The following is a 15,034-nucleotide window of genomic DNA, read 5'->3' on the forward strand; positions in this document are numbered from 1 at the left end:
AAGACTAGACAAAGCACAGAGAAATTTTAGGGCATTGACAATACTCTGTATGGGGTGTCCCTGGTTGCTCAGCTGGTAAAGAACCAACTTGCTAGCATGTAGGAGATGCAAGTGATGCGGGTTCGATCCCAGGGTCGGGAAGATCCCCTGGAGAAGAAAATGGCAACCTGTTCCAGTATTCTTGCCTGGGAAATCCCATGGACAGAGGAGCCTGGTGGGCTACAGTCCTTGAAGTCACAGTCACACATGACTGAGCACACATGCACACATGCAATACTCTGTATAATATTATAATAATAGATATATGTCATTACATTCATAAAATTCATAGAGTGTAAAAACATCAAGAGTGAAACCAAAGGTAAACTATGGACTTTGGGTGATTATGATGTGTCAATGTAGGTGTATCCATTATGGCTGGGATGGGGGCAAGGGTGGGAGTGGGGATAGGAGCTTGAGATTGACATGTACACACTACTATATTTAAAATAGATAGCCAACCAAGATCTATTGTATAGCATGGGGAGCTTGGCTCTATATTCTGTAATAACTGGAATGGGAAAACAATTTGAAAAAGAATGGATAATTGCATGGGTGTTACTAAATCACCTTGCTGTATACTTGTAACTAACACATCATTGTTAATCAACTATACTCCAAAATGATAGGATGGAAAAAAAAGAAAAAGAAAAAAACTATACTCCAATATAGAATATTGAGTATATTCCATAATGTCTTGAGTATATTCCATAATGTTCATAATGTGTTATGAAAAAACCCAAATGAATCTTCTGGCCAACCAAATAAATAAATAAATTTTTTTAAATGTACATTCATCCTTGGTGTAAACCAACATGTGCCTGTCTGATGAGTGATGTTGATGATGTGCGGGGCAGGGGGTGGGGGTAATATGACAAATCTCTGTACCTTCCTCTCAGTTTTGTTGTAACCTTAAACGCTCTAAAAAATTAAGCCTTTAATTAACAATAATAATAACGTTCCCACCTCCAACTACTGAACAGGTCTTAGGAGCAAGCAGTCAATGAGAAGTAATCTCATCTCGGAAAATGCTGGGTGGGTAGGGGGAGGAGGAAAACCGGAGTCTCTGAGAGGACTGCGTCCTGGACTCAGCCATGGTGCCAGCCCAATCCTTCCACAGTCCCTCCACAGGAGCCTTGAAGGGAAACTAGTAGAGTTGAGGCTTGGTGCAAGAAGGGGCATTCTCAACCACTACATCCATCTCAGGGGGGACGCAAGACCATGACAGCACCTAAAGGGAATGGGAAATTGGTGGCATCTCCTTCTGTCTCCATTGCACCCAGTACTCGGCCCAGTATTGAGGGCTTCCTTCTGGCAGTTTCCGCAGAGCTCCACCATCTTGTTTTTCTGGCCCACGAGGGTGCCTCCTAGAACGACCTCCTCTCCCAACCCCCAAACGTTACCTCCCATGCCTTGGACCTGAGGTCGGCAGCCTCACTCGTTCAGAAATATGTTTTTCTTGATGCCACATAAACCTCGTCCTCGCTCAACACAACCTCTCACCTCCCTTCTCAGCCCCACCCCTCAGGCCGACCTCTGCCACTTTCAAGTAGGAGGTTTGAGTATCAGATTCTTCGAGGGCTGTGCGCGCTTGTTTTTCTTGCTTCGCGCTTTACGTAAACCTCCCTACACAGACCAGAATTATCGCACCACAATGCGCAGGCCGACGTGTTGACGGCGCGGGCGTCCCTAGCACCTCTGCCCTGCTGGGGTGCAGCTTCTGTTTCGCATCTTCTCTCTACTGGGTTCGGACAAAGCAGTCACCAGAGAGAACAGCCTCAGGGCATCAGAAGTCACGTGGTGGGGTGAACACCATCTTTGGATCGCCTGCTCATAAGAGAGAGGACACAAGGGTCCCCCTGTCCCCAGGCCCAAAAGAGCGCGAGGCACGTTCCCAGACCTTTCCAGGCACCTATGTCGGAACCCAGAGACGGGGGCCCTGGACACAAGCCCCTGTTCTTGTGGGTGCCATGGCGGTGGGGGGAGGGGGCAGCTTCGGCCCCCTCGGCCCATTTCTCTGGTGGGTGAGGAGAGGGGCGTCACTTGCCATGTTGAATGAACTCGGAAGCACAACTGGAAGCTTCTCTCTCCTGGGGAGGCCTTTCCACTACTCTCTCCTTACCCCAGAAAGCCGCCTTCTTCTTCTTTTTAAAAAATATTTACTTTTTTTGGCTGTGCTGGGTCTTCGTTTCTGGGCAGGGTCTTTCTCTAGCTGGGGAGAACAGGGGCTACTCTTCATTGCAGTGGCTTCTCTTCTTGCAGAGCACAGGCTCTAGGCGCACAGACTCAGTAGTTGTGGCACACGGGCTGAGTTGCTCCACGGCATGTGGAATCTTCCCGGACCAGGGATCCAACTTGTGTCCCCTGCATTGACAGGCAGATTCTTAACCACTGGATCACCAGAGAAGTCCCAGAAAGCCTTCTTTCCTCACCAAAGCAGTAAAGAAAAACAGAACCTTGTCCTTGTTTACCCTGCTTGGGCGTGACCAAGGGAATTTCTTTTCCTTCTAAGAGGTTCTACGTTAGACTAGCTGGGCTGCACTTAGGAACAATGTCTTAGAAGTTGTAAAGGGCGATGTGCAAATTAATTATCAGTCACATTTAATTTTCTCCCGGTTCAAAAACCTGAGCTCGTTCCATGTTGCCCTTGGCTTCCTCGAGGGTCAGCATAGCCAGACACCCCACCTGGGTATGTCTGAAGAATCCCAAGAAATCCTCCAAGCATTTCTTTGCCCCAGTGCCCCTGAAGACACAGCTCCTGATTGCCCCACAGTCAGCCTGGTAGGCGGGACAGGAAGCCCCTCTGCCTTGTAAACACCAGTGTTGCAAACAGACACTTCCCCAGGCTCCTCTAAGGTGGGGTCACCAGCTGGGAGTGGCTTGTTTGGGCTTACCAGGGGTGCCCAGCTGCTGTCTTGAATCTGAATAACTTGGAGGGTGGAACAGTTTCCCAAGGATGAGGGGCTTAGCAGCTGGAGTTTACCAGGGGCTTAACCCGTCTGAACCCTACCTGCCCACCCGTCCCCTCCACCAGCCTGTCTTGCCCATACTGGAGTGCAAAGGCCCAGGACTTTGCCCCTTTGAAAGCGAAAAGTGTTAGTTATTCAGTCATGTCTGACTCTTTTGTGAATCCATGTACTGCAGGCCACCAGGCTCCTCCGTCCATGGAATTCTCCAGGCAAGAATACCAGAGTGGGTTGCCATTCTCTTCTCCAGGGGATTTTTCGAACCCAGGTCTCCTGCATTGCAGGCAGATTCTTTATCATGTGAGCCACCAGGGAAAACCAAAAGGGTACCCTTACCTCAGATGGGACCCACGGAATCCAGGGAGATGCCTGAGAATGCATTCTCAGAGGTTGACTGAATCCCACAAGGCACTCAGATGCCTGATCATCAGCCACCGGGGCTGACCCAGACTTCCTGTGTGCTGGGTGCGCCACCAGGCAAACATTCGTTCACCGAACATGAACTGAGCACCGTCAGACTCTGGCCCTTCAGCGGGGAGTTGGCGCTGTACAAGATGGTTGGAAAGTTTTCCTCACTGGGAGGAGAAGGGAGAAATAAGAATACCCATCAGGTCTTGGGGAGGAAACTGAGTCAGGCCATCTGGCTGGAGGAGAGAGTGTGGATTCAAGGAAAAGATTCGAAGAACAAGACTCGGCTTTGAAACTCCAAACACAAGACCTTGGACTTTGGACTTTCTCTAGGAGGCAGGTGGCACCAAAGGCTTCTGAGCGTGGTGACAAAAAGAGTTTCATTAGAAGAATCTCCTGGGGGAAGTGAGGAAGAGAGCAGGGTCCAGAAGGCCCATGAGCAAGCCTAGGATGCTGGTGACGAAAGCTGAGTTGGGTGACAGGGAGGACTATGGGGAAGTGAAAAGAAACAAGAACCAAAGGAAGTGCCATCAAAGCTGGCTGGAGAGTGGGGACAGGAAGAGGGAGGGAGCACTCAAAGGTGACTGCAACATCTCCACTCCAGACCAGGAGTCTGGTTTCACTAGAGTTCCCCAAATGGGGAAGTCTGGAGAGGAAGCCTGCGACATGGATGAAAAGCTGGGCTCCAGACTTGTGTTGACGTCGAAATGGTAAAATCGACCAGCATGGACTTGGAGATGAGGGTCTGGGTGAAGGAGCTAAGCATGATCTGGGACAGCAAGAAGAGGACCGTGAAGAGGAATGCCAGGAGGTGCATATGGTGAGGAAGAGGCTCTAGGTCAGGGTGTGTGTGTGTGCTCAGTCGCTCAGTTGTGTCTGACTCTGCGACCCCATGGACTGTAGCCCTCCAGTCTCCTCTGCCCATGGGATTTCCCAGGCAGGAACACTGGAGTGGGTTGCCATTTCCTTCTCCAGGGGATCTTCCTGATCCAAAGATCGAAACTGCATCTCCTGCATCTCCTGCATTGGCAGATGGATTCTTTACCACTGAGCCACCTGGGAAGCTCTCTAGCAAGGGGTGCTGGGCATCAAATGCTACAGAAACTGCAAAGAGATGCAAACTAGCAGAAAGCCATTGGAATCTGCCATTATAAGGCCACCAATGACTTCAAAGGAAGACTTCCAGTAGAGAAGCCTGGGTGGAGGGAGGCAGGGCACCACTGTAGTCAGAAGGACTTTAGCCTCTGGGAGTCCTGCCGTGACATGGGTACCATGAGGGAAGGAGTGGGTCCCCTCTCTGCTCAGCCCATCAGAGCAGCTCTTATCAGTCTACTCTTGGAAAGAAGACTTTTTGTAAAACTCATAGGATGTCAAACTAAAGAGCCCCTTGAGCCAAGAGGGAACAGGCTTAGGGAGATGAGCAGCTGAGTGGGGAACAGCTAGGACTAGAGATCTCAGCTCCTACTCCCATTCAGTAGTCTGAACATCACATCACAACCCCCCTGTGTTCACTTAAGCACAATAACAGGCGAAGGAGAGCTCTGAGTTTTGGGTTTTCTCAAAATGAAACTCTCAAGATGTCAGTACAGAAGTGAATGCGAAAAGCAAAGGCCCATTAAACGTTGGCTCAAAAACCCCAAGAACAAGAGGCCATTAATTCCCCCACATGACCTGGAGGTGGATCAGGTTGGCGCTGAGAGTTTCTCTGGGACAGCCACAGAGGAAGGTGTTTCTGAAGTAGTCCATTTTATCAGATTGCTTCAGAAGGAGCCAAGAACAAGAGACTCCCCCCTGCCCCCCACCCAAAAAAAGTCCATCTCCAGCACAGGAGATGGGCAAGCATCCCCATGTCCAACTGTGGCTCCAGGGTCTTACCACGCATGGCTCTGGTTTTCTAATTACCACCGAGCTCCTGCTCTGGGAGGATGGGCTCTGAAGACGGGCTGCAGGATTTGTGAGGGAACTGCCCAGCTTTGGGATTTGTTTATTCAAGGCCACTGAATTTCTTAAATTCAAATTATGTTATCAGAACAACCAACTTTCCTACAGCCAGTAGGACACAGTCACCAAGATTTGGAGAATTAGAGATGCTTAGAAAAGAAGTGATCTGTCTCCATTCTCACAGCTTTCGTTTCTACATCTGACATGTGTTTTCCTTGAATGTTTTTCCCAATGGGGAACTCACTACCACAAGTCTGACCATTCCATTGTTATTCTGCTCTGAACTTCTCTAAGATCTTCCCTGTGGTGAGGTGAGATCTATTTCCTCACAATTCCCTCCATGGGTCCCTCTCCTCCTAGGAGAACGACCTCTACAGGGCAGGTCTTCACCTTTTCCAAAGAATTGTGCTTAGTCCCGAAGTAGAGTGTTAGTCGCTTAGTCGTGTCCAACTCTTTGTGACCCCACAGACTGCAGCCTGCCAGGCTCTTCTGTCCATGGATTTTTCAGATAAGAATACTGGGTTGCCATTTCCTTCTCCAGCGGTTCTTCCTGACCCAGGGATTAATCCCATGTCTCCTGCATTGCAGGTGGATTCTTTAGCCACTGAGCCATTGGGAAAGGCTGCTGCCCTTCAAATATCTAAAAGTGGATATGACTTCTCCTTTATGTCCTCTTCATATAGAAAAACACCTCCCCTTCTGTAAACATGCAATATTGTGCCATCACTACCTTGGTTACCTTTCTCTGGGTATAAGATGGTTTATCTGCATCCCCACTAAACACAGCACCTGGCCTTGCACCACTCTCCAGATGGATGGAAGCATCCAAGAGTGGAAATGAGCCTTCCCTTAGCTGAAGGGCAGGGAAAAGAAATACTCATGGGAATCAGTGGAGAACTGTTGAAGGCTCAAGAATCAAAGATGACTCTGAGGTTCCAGCTTGGGAGCACTGAGGTGCTAGGTGTGTACCTGGGAGGACTAAAGAAGAGAGAAGAGGAGAGGAAGGCTTGGGAAATGGGAAACCAAGAATCCAGTAGTGGGAAACCTAAGATCAAGCTGTTCTTCCAACTTCGGAGACACAGATCATGCCCTGCTCTGCCAGCTGTCCCCAGGGTGCAGGAGAAGATGCTCATGCTCACTCACTCAGTTGTGTCCGACTCTGAGATCCTGTGGACTATAGCCCACCAGGCTCCTCTGTCCATGGGATTCTCCAGGCAAGAATATTGGAGTGGGTTGCCATTTCCTCCTCCAGGGGATCTTCCCGACCCAGGGATCGAACCCTCATCTGCCTTGGCAAGCGGGTTCTTTACCACCAAGCCACCAGGGAAGCCCCAGGAGGAGATGAAATGCCTCCAAAATCACTTTGCATAAGCAGCACATCAAAACATGACAATAGCAGTACAAAAGAGGAGAATATGGGCCGACCTCATCTGTGAGCACGGCTGCAAGAATTCTCAAAGGCATCGCAACAAATCAAACCCAGCACTGTTCTGAAAGAATAAAACTCCTTGACTAAGCAGAGTTTACTCCAGAAGGGCAAGCAGGGCTGAAGAGAAGGAAGTTAATGATATAACACATCACGCAAACCTATCTCAAGGTGAAAGAATACAAGGCTTTCCTAGTGGATGCTTCCAGTTGTAACTGACAAACCTAACTTCCATCCATGCTTTAACAAATCCTTAGAAATGAGGAATTGAAGAAAACTTCCTTCACACGTGGCACTCGACTTCAAGGCATCAGCTCTAAAGAACTACAACCACATCAGAGAAATAAAGCCCCACACTCACACCAGTCCCTGAGAACAAGGGAGGCCGTGAGAATATTTGCAGCAAAAACACGAGCAGTGGCTGCCTCTCTGCTTCCTGGATCATCTCTATTCATGAGAATAGCCACCAACACGCACCTTCTCTGGTCTCATTTCTAGCCTTAAGTCTTGCTCCCTGGCTGGGGGTAGGGGAACCAGAGCAGAGGGCTTCTTTTAAGGACACCACTAGCCAAAGTAAGGGTTTCCCTGCTGGATCAGCGGTAAAGAACCCACCTGTCGATGCAGGAGACATGGGTTCGATCCCTGGGTTGGGAAGATCTAGTCTAGTATTCTTGCCTAGGAAATCCCATGGACAGAGGAGCCCGATGGGCTACAGTCCGTGGGGTCGGGCTACAGTCCATGGGGATGGGCTACAGTCCGTGGGGTCGCAGAGTTGGACACGGCTTAGTGACTAAACAACAACAACAACTAGCTAAAGTAATGTTCTTCAATCATCTTGGAAATGGATTGAATTCAAGACTTGATAATAAACCCAGGAAGTGTGCGCACGGCTTGGGAGTGGTCCCTATGCCGAGCCCTGAGATCTCCCCAGGGAGAGATCCATCTCTCTGACAACAGCTGACTCCTGCATGGAGCCAAAGAAATCGGTGTATAGAAAGTCTGTTTTCCAGATCAGAGGTTACTCACGTGGGTTCCCTGGTGGACAGCAGAGGTCTGAGAAGACCCAGAGGTTTTCTGCAAAACTTTGAAAGAGCATGTGTGTGCGTGCACACGTGTGCCTTTTGTGGGGAGGTGGAGGGGATGATCTATGGCTTTATCAGCTTCTCAAAGAGGCCCATTATTGAGACTGAGTTCGAAAGTCTCCTGTAAGAGCAGCAGGTGTAGATGTAATCTCACCCAGAAAATGCATTGAAGAGGAGGGTAGCCTCAGCCAGGCTGCATGTAAGTGGCTGTGGGGAGATTTGCCTGATGAGAGTCAAAACCACCAAGTCACTCAGGAACAAACGCTCAGACCCAAAAGCCAGAGGTACACCCACAGAGACCTTGGGGTCCTGGGAAGAAAACTTGGAAGGAAGAAGAAGGATGTGGGTGCTGAGAGGATGACTTCTAAGAAATACACAAAATCTGGGCTGTAAGGACAGCAACTCCGAGAGGGATGGAACGAAAGGCCAACGGGCGACACGGTGGTTTTCTGTGGATGGAGGCTCCTTTCGCTGTGGATGGCCAATGTGAGAGCAAATGCAAGGGACTCCTGCAAGGAGCCCCTCAGCAGCAAAGGAACTACTCTCTGGTGATGATCAGAACAAAAGAAAAGGGAGGCGCCCCCTAATAGTGTTTATGACCTTCATGCGACCTCGGAGGAGGGGGAGAGGCAAGGACAGGGGGAGACGGGGCGCAGGGGATGGGTCTCTGGTTTATGCCAGAGTTATCTCACTTGGTTTTTGCAGGAGAGGAGGCCCCCACACCCCACAGAGATACTGAAAGGAATTCCTGAGAGGGTGCACCCAGAGAGGGCTTAGCACATGTCTGCTCAGTGTTGGGATCATTTTTATTACCACTGGTATTTTCTTCTATTTTGTATCTCTCAATTCTCAACTCAAACGTGACTTCTTCAGGGAAGCCTCTCCTTAATCCTCAAACTATATGGGGCTCCCTTTCCATAGTCCCCCAGGACCTCATCGTTCTCACGATGGAAATTACACGATAGGTGTCTAGTGTCCTGCCCACTAGACTAATTTCCACCAGGAGAGGGGGGCTTCCCTGGTGGTCCAGTGGTTAAGAATGTGCCTTCCCATGTAGGGGATGTAGGTTTTATCCCTGGTCGGGGAGCTAAGATCCCATATTCCACAGGGTAACTAAGCCCAAGTACTGCAACCAGAGAAAAGCCCGCAATGAAGACCCAATGCAGCCAAAATGAAAAATTTCCAGGAATGTTATCTGTCTCCCACAGGGTCTTCAGAGCCCCAGCACATACTTAGCACACGGAAGGTGCTCCGTGCAGAGGTGCTGAGCCAAGGAATGGACTGTTGGAGATGAGGAAGGGGCCGTAGAAAGCATGCATGCACTCTTCCAGGGAGATGGGGAAACTGACACTTCTGATGTATGTGGACTCACCCAGGGTCACAGGGCTGGGAGTAGGGGAGTCAGGCAGAAACACAGCCCCCCTGACTCCACAGGAGGCAGAAGCTGCCTTCAGCTGTCACACCCCAGCCCTGCCCCCAACAAGGAAACCACACAGACTCATTTGCCTAGGTCAACAACAACAGCAGCAAGACTCTTGAGGACATGAAAATGAAAAGCACACCGCTCCCTCTGGACCCCACCCTTCTGCCCCCCACAACACCCTGAGCTGTGCAGCCCCCTTGGCAGCCCCCACTATTGCTGTTCGTGGCTTTCTAAGAAATCCTGGGGAGTTTGATGGTGACAGCTGAACGGCTGTGCTGAGCATCAAAAGGCCCTGATGACCCAGCCACCATGTCACTGGTCAGACTCTGCAGGCCAGAGGGGCCAGTGCTCCGGTAGGACACGAAAGGCATGAGGAGGACGGAAGGATGGCGTGGCCAGTGCTGTGGAGTGAGGAGGGGGTTGGGGAAGACTACAAAGATGATGAGGTTGGAGCTGGGCATCCAAGGATGAATTCATGGTCTGCCGGGCAGGCAGTGGACGCAAAGGGCAATGTGGCGGGAAGGAGCAGCACGTGCAAAGGCAGTCACTCAGTTTCAGGAGATGAAGAAGGCAGGGTGACGTGACCTGGGTGGCAGAGGCCTTGCTAGGCATGCTAAGGGGTATGGACCTTCCCCAGAGGGCCAGGGCAGCTCGGGAGGATTTACAGCTGGAAAGTGACCTGTTCAGCTTTGTTGTCTTATATCCCCATGGCAACATGAGAGAAGCTGGACTGGGAGTTGGGGAAAGCTGGAGGCAGGCGTCTCCCACTAAGGACAAACCCTAAAGCTCAAAGCCACGCACCCCGAGTGCTAGGTGCGGTAGACTCAAGAAGGACCCAATATCTGCTTGGTGCCACTGGTCACCCACTTCTTCCCATTCATTAGCCCTCCCCTCCAATCTCGTGCACTTGGCTACAGTTATACCTCACTTATCCGGAAGCCACTTGGCTGATAACCCAACTATCCAGAACCTTCCAGCCACTAGCCTGGAAGCAAACAGAAAAGACCTGTATACGGCCACATTCAGGCTCCCAAAGTCAGTTCCACAAGCCATACTCTCCATGCCCACAGGCACAGGCAGAATGCCTCTTGGGCTGGGTCATCTCTGGTCATCCACCCAGCCCTGGCGCTTCCTAGCAGTATCGTCCTGGTCCTTAGTTTCTTCCTGCATGAAATGTGGATAATAGTGGTAGCAACCTGAGTATGGCAGTGAAGATGAAAAGGAAGTGGAGAAATACTTAGCCCACTGCCAAGGACCATGAAATGATAGCTAAAGGGGAAAAGGACAAAAAGAAAGATGACAAAAATTTTGTCCTGAGCAGACCCAAGGTATGCACAAAATGGCAGGTAGAACCATTTAACATTTTCAAGAAATTATTAAATCACACACCATGTGCTAGATTTATAAAGGCAACATATTTTATAAGGATTTCTTTTAAAAACTGGATACCAAGAAAAGTTTTGGTGTTTACAAGGTAGAGCTGGTAGAAAAAGTGATACGTGCAATTTCACTTACGAGAGTGATGTAGTTCTGTGTGTACCCCTGTACATCGAAAACACCCCCCATATTTGTAAAATACACATCATATTTCACAGAATCGAAAAAGATGCCATCAATTGTAAGATGCGCCATTATTTTGGGCTTCCTTAGTCACTCAGTGGTAAAGAATCCTCCTGCAATGTAGGAGATACGGGTTTGATCCCTGGGTCAGAAAGATCCTCTGGACAAGGAGATGACAACCCGCTCCAATATTCTTGCCTGGGAAAATCCTATGGACAGAGGAGCCTGGCGGGCTACAAGAGGTGGCAAATGACCTCACGACTACACCACCACCACCACCACATCATTATTTTGTGTGCCAGTAAGAAAGAAAGAAATATTGCCGCCTATTATAATGGTAAGATACCATGGATGGTAAGATGATTTCAGAGTTGTTAAAATGTGAAAATGCATACATCTTCACATCAACGGAATACCCTAATAAGTAATATATGTTTGCTGTGCAAGTGTCTCAGCTTGCCTCCGGGCAGAAGTCAGACATAGTCTTTCTTTGTCCACCCCCCACCCCATCTATGCTAGAACCTCAAACCTCTTCCTTGAGCTGATGACAATCACTCCATCTTGCCCCTCTAGATACTTCCTTGCTTAAGAAGCTGATCCAGGCTTTCAGTCCACCCACAGCTGAGGCAAACAAGTCTTCTAGTTCCCAGAGGTCCCACAGTAGTCTGGCCAGCTCAGTCCTTTGGGGGTGAGGCTCTCTGAACAAAGACCAAGTCAGCGCTCTTTGAGGGTTCCTCTGAACCCAAGCTGGAGCCTCTGACACTGGGCTGCCCAGGCAAAGGTGATTGCCTCTCCTTTTTCCACTTCTCTGCCAGAAGGCCGGTGATCAATGACTAACCTGGGGCCATGGAGCAGCCTCCAACAGCCAGCCTCCTCCTCCACATTATGACCCCTGCAGTAACCCCAAACACACTGGTTACCAGGTTAGCTTCCACTTGATTCTTCTTGAAAGAATAAAAAGGAGGGGGGGGCGCATGCTGGGGAGAGGCAGGCAAAGAAGACAGAGGTCTTTCTCTGTCCACTACAGCTTGTAAAGAGAAGACAGTTAGTTATCCCTCACCTAAGAGATTGGCAAGGGTCTTAAAACCCTGATGTGGGGCCTTCCCTGGTGGTCCAGAGGTTAAGAATCCCCCTCTTAATGCAGGGGATGCGCATTCAATCCCAGGTCAGGGAACTAAGATCCCACAGGTCCCCGGCAATGGCAACGGAGCTGCAGCCACAAAGAGCCCTCGAAACCAAAATTTAAAAACAACAAACAAAAAAACAATGAGGCCCGGGCACACAAAGCCTCTGCGCTGTCCCCAGAATCACCATCCTGGCTAGTTATTCTCCAAGAAGCAGGGGAGGGTCTTCTGAGCAGGAAGAGAGAGTAGATCATTCAAAACTGTCTTCCTGGAGCCACACCGCAGTGTCCCCGCTGAGGAAGCAGGTAAGCCCGAGACGCCCACTCCCTTGTTCTGCAAATACCCAGGGCAGCTCCCTGTGCAGGCGCCCTGCTCACACTTTTCTCATTTGATTTGCTCCCTGAGGTTGCATGTTAGGGCCCATTTTGCAGATGGGGAAGCAGGCTGGGAGGGGGCAGTGTGATGTTCATGAGGCTCAGGGTCAGCCTCCTTTCCACAGCATCCAGGGTTCTCAAGCAATGGCGCCAGCCTCATCACTTAACGGATCTTATTCAAATTTTAGAAAAATACAGATTCCAGTCCTCACCCTTGGAAAGCTATGCTGTAGAGGGTGCCTGGAGAAGGTGTGTTTTAACAAGTTCTGGGAACCAGTGCCTTTCTGGGTGGTCCCAGGCCAGGAGGAGGGAAGGCAGAGTGACCGCTGCAGGGAGGGAAAGACGGGGGACCCAGACAGAACCCTGGACGCACTAGACCTGGCCCAGTTCCGGCCCTCATTTCGCCCAAACCCACTCCTCTCTGCAAGAGGCTTGTAACTCACTTGATACCACATCCTGCTGCTTTCATCTCGCCTTCCTTTTCCCTCTGAACAATCTCCTTCCTCCTACTGACCTAAAGAACTTTATTTACCCAAGGCCTGGGATGGGCCAGCGCGCACGCGCACGCGCACACCCATGCACACGCGCACACCCATGCACACGCGCACACAAGAGTCACGCAGGGACACCGAGGGGTGTAAACACGGATAAGCAGACAGTGCCAAGAGTGCGCTTCTGAAGAAAAGCAGCCACTGTCTGGGGGCCCACGCTCGCTGGAGGTCCTGATGGCTAAGGACCCCTGATGCCAAGGCTCCCAAAGAGAGAGAGAGCGCTCCCAGACGGGAGAGCAGACTCCTTGACCCGAAGACACAAGGCAGCCTCGAAAGAGGCAGCAGGAGGCTGCGGTCACACTCGGACCGCACAGACGCCTCCATCAGTGGCTACTTAGGTAAGGATGGACAGTCGCCGGCATACCTTTCTGTCTGTGAGATTACTGGGTACGCGTGTGTGCGGGTCGTGTCCCCGGCAGTGGGGCCCTATTCTTAGAGCCAGAAGACAGCAGGATCTGTCCAGCGCACCGCTCTCCAATGTCCGCGGGCAGCTCTGGCTCGGCCTCAAGCCCCTACGCGTGCACTCCGCGCCCCCGAGCCCCGGCCACACACCTGCAGTCCCCGCTGGGCGCCGAGTCCCCCTTCAGAGGCGACTCCCTGCGACTCTGGGTACCGTCGCGACCACCGCGCGGGAGCTGGGGACCCGCGCGGCGAGTCCCAGCATCGATCAGGGCTCTGCTCCGACGGCGGACTGGGGGCGGGGCCATGCCGGGGCGGGGCCTGCTCGGGGCCGGGCGGGGCAGGCCGCCCAGCCGGATTCTCGCGCCACCTGGTGGCGGGCGGCGTCAGCCGGGCGCCAGCCTGACCCCAGGCATCCTCGGAGTCCGGCCCGAGCCCGCCGCGTGTTTAAGGAGCCGCCCAGCTCCGAGCTCGTCTGCCCTCGGAAGGAATAGGTCCTGGCCGGAGGCTGGCCAAGGCCGGAGGGACGCCAGTGCCTAGTACCGGCGACCCTCCCCCGCCCCGGGCCATCCCCAGGAGTAAGGTGAGGCTGGACCCGGGGGAGCGGAAGCGCGGCTTGGCAGGGCGGGATGGGTGGGCGGAGCGGGCGAGGGGCCTGGGGTGGGGGCTTCGGGGAAGGAGGAAAAAGGGGAAGCTCCGACGAGCTGCTTCCTTCTCGCACTGCGCCCCAGCGCCCCACTTCCTCCTCCTACTTCTATTTTCTACGGGTGCTCTTAACCTTTAAAATGCCCGCACCCCTGCTGTGCACACGGGCCCCGCGACCCTCGCCCTTCGTCCTTGGGCAGAAATCTTTCCAGAAATACCAGCCCATCCAGACTTTCGGCCCGGCTGCCCCAGCCTCTGGTCTGACTTCCTCACCTTCCATCACCAGTGGCTGTGACTGCAGCCGTTTCTCCTGAAGGCGGGGAGGGGTCGTCTCCAGGGTCCAGGCCCTCTTCTGGCGCCCTCCCCCGCCCGTTCTCCCCACAGGCCACGCGGGCAGATGTGTTTTTTTACCCGGAGCTGGAAGAACTCTTAGGGATCCCGGAAATCACTACTCTTCCCCATGCCTCCGTTTCCTCGTTACAAATTAGGAATGAGAAAGTTGGCTGCTGTGTTGTGCGAGCAGCTCTGGCGACGAAAGGATAGCAATTTATTTCAGAGGTCACAAAGGACGAGGCTGGAATTTCCATTTTCACTCTTGAATGGGACTTGTGTCACAATATCTGTTAGAGGCGTTCGAAATCGGCCACAAGATCAGCCGTTAGTGTTGTCAGAAGCCACAGCCCTACCTGAGGCTTTGAGAGATGGGACTGCCAATGGTTTTTCTTCTCCTGACTCACTCAATACCAAGAAAAAGCAACTTCCCCAAAAACACAGAAACAGAAAGTACTCGTGGATGGGCACAGAGAACTGGTCCCAGCCTCTACTAGAGATGGGAAGGCGCTCAGAACCGTCCAGCACTTCTACTCTTGCATGGACCACCCCCCACCGTTTTACAAACAAGGAACCAGAGCCATAAAGTCTGTGAGAAGACATCCTGGAGGTCTTTCATCTTGAGAAGGGTAAACAAGGACTCTGGTCTCCCCAGTCCTTAGTTTTTCCACCACAAAAAAAAAAAAAAAAAAAAAAAAGAGAAGGGGGAAGAGGGAGGCAGCCCAGAGGTGGCCAGGTCGGGAGGAAGGGGTGGAAGGTGTCTGGA

The 15,034-nt window shown here is 51.6% G+C and overlaps 1 protein-coding gene across 5 annotated transcripts in view; it reads right to left on the reverse strand.

Moving 5' to 3' along the window:
* Nucleotides 1-14,731, reverse strand: part of PIK3R5 (phosphoinositide-3-kinase regulatory subunit 5) — a 75,448-nt gene extending 60,717 nt beyond the window's left edge. For 2 of the 5 annotated variants that reach the window (XM_061143468.1, XM_061143462.1), the window contains exon 1: nt 13,447-13,585. The gene's annotated coding sequence lies outside the window, so the exon portion shown is untranslated. Of the gene's footprint in view, nt 1-12,786; nt 12,820-13,258; nt 13,408-13,446; nt 13,586-14,211 lie in introns of those variants that run through there. The other 3 variants (XM_061143465.1, XM_061143463.1, XM_061143467.1) reach the window with 3 other exon arrangements.
* Between the last annotated feature and the right edge of the window lie 303 nt (nt 14,732-15,034).

This window comes from Dama dama, chromosome 5 (genome assembly GCF_033118175.1).
Source record: "Dama dama isolate Ldn47 chromosome 5, ASM3311817v1, whole genome shotgun sequence".
Taxonomy (NCBI): domain Eukaryota; kingdom Metazoa; phylum Chordata; class Mammalia; order Artiodactyla; family Cervidae; genus Dama; species Dama dama.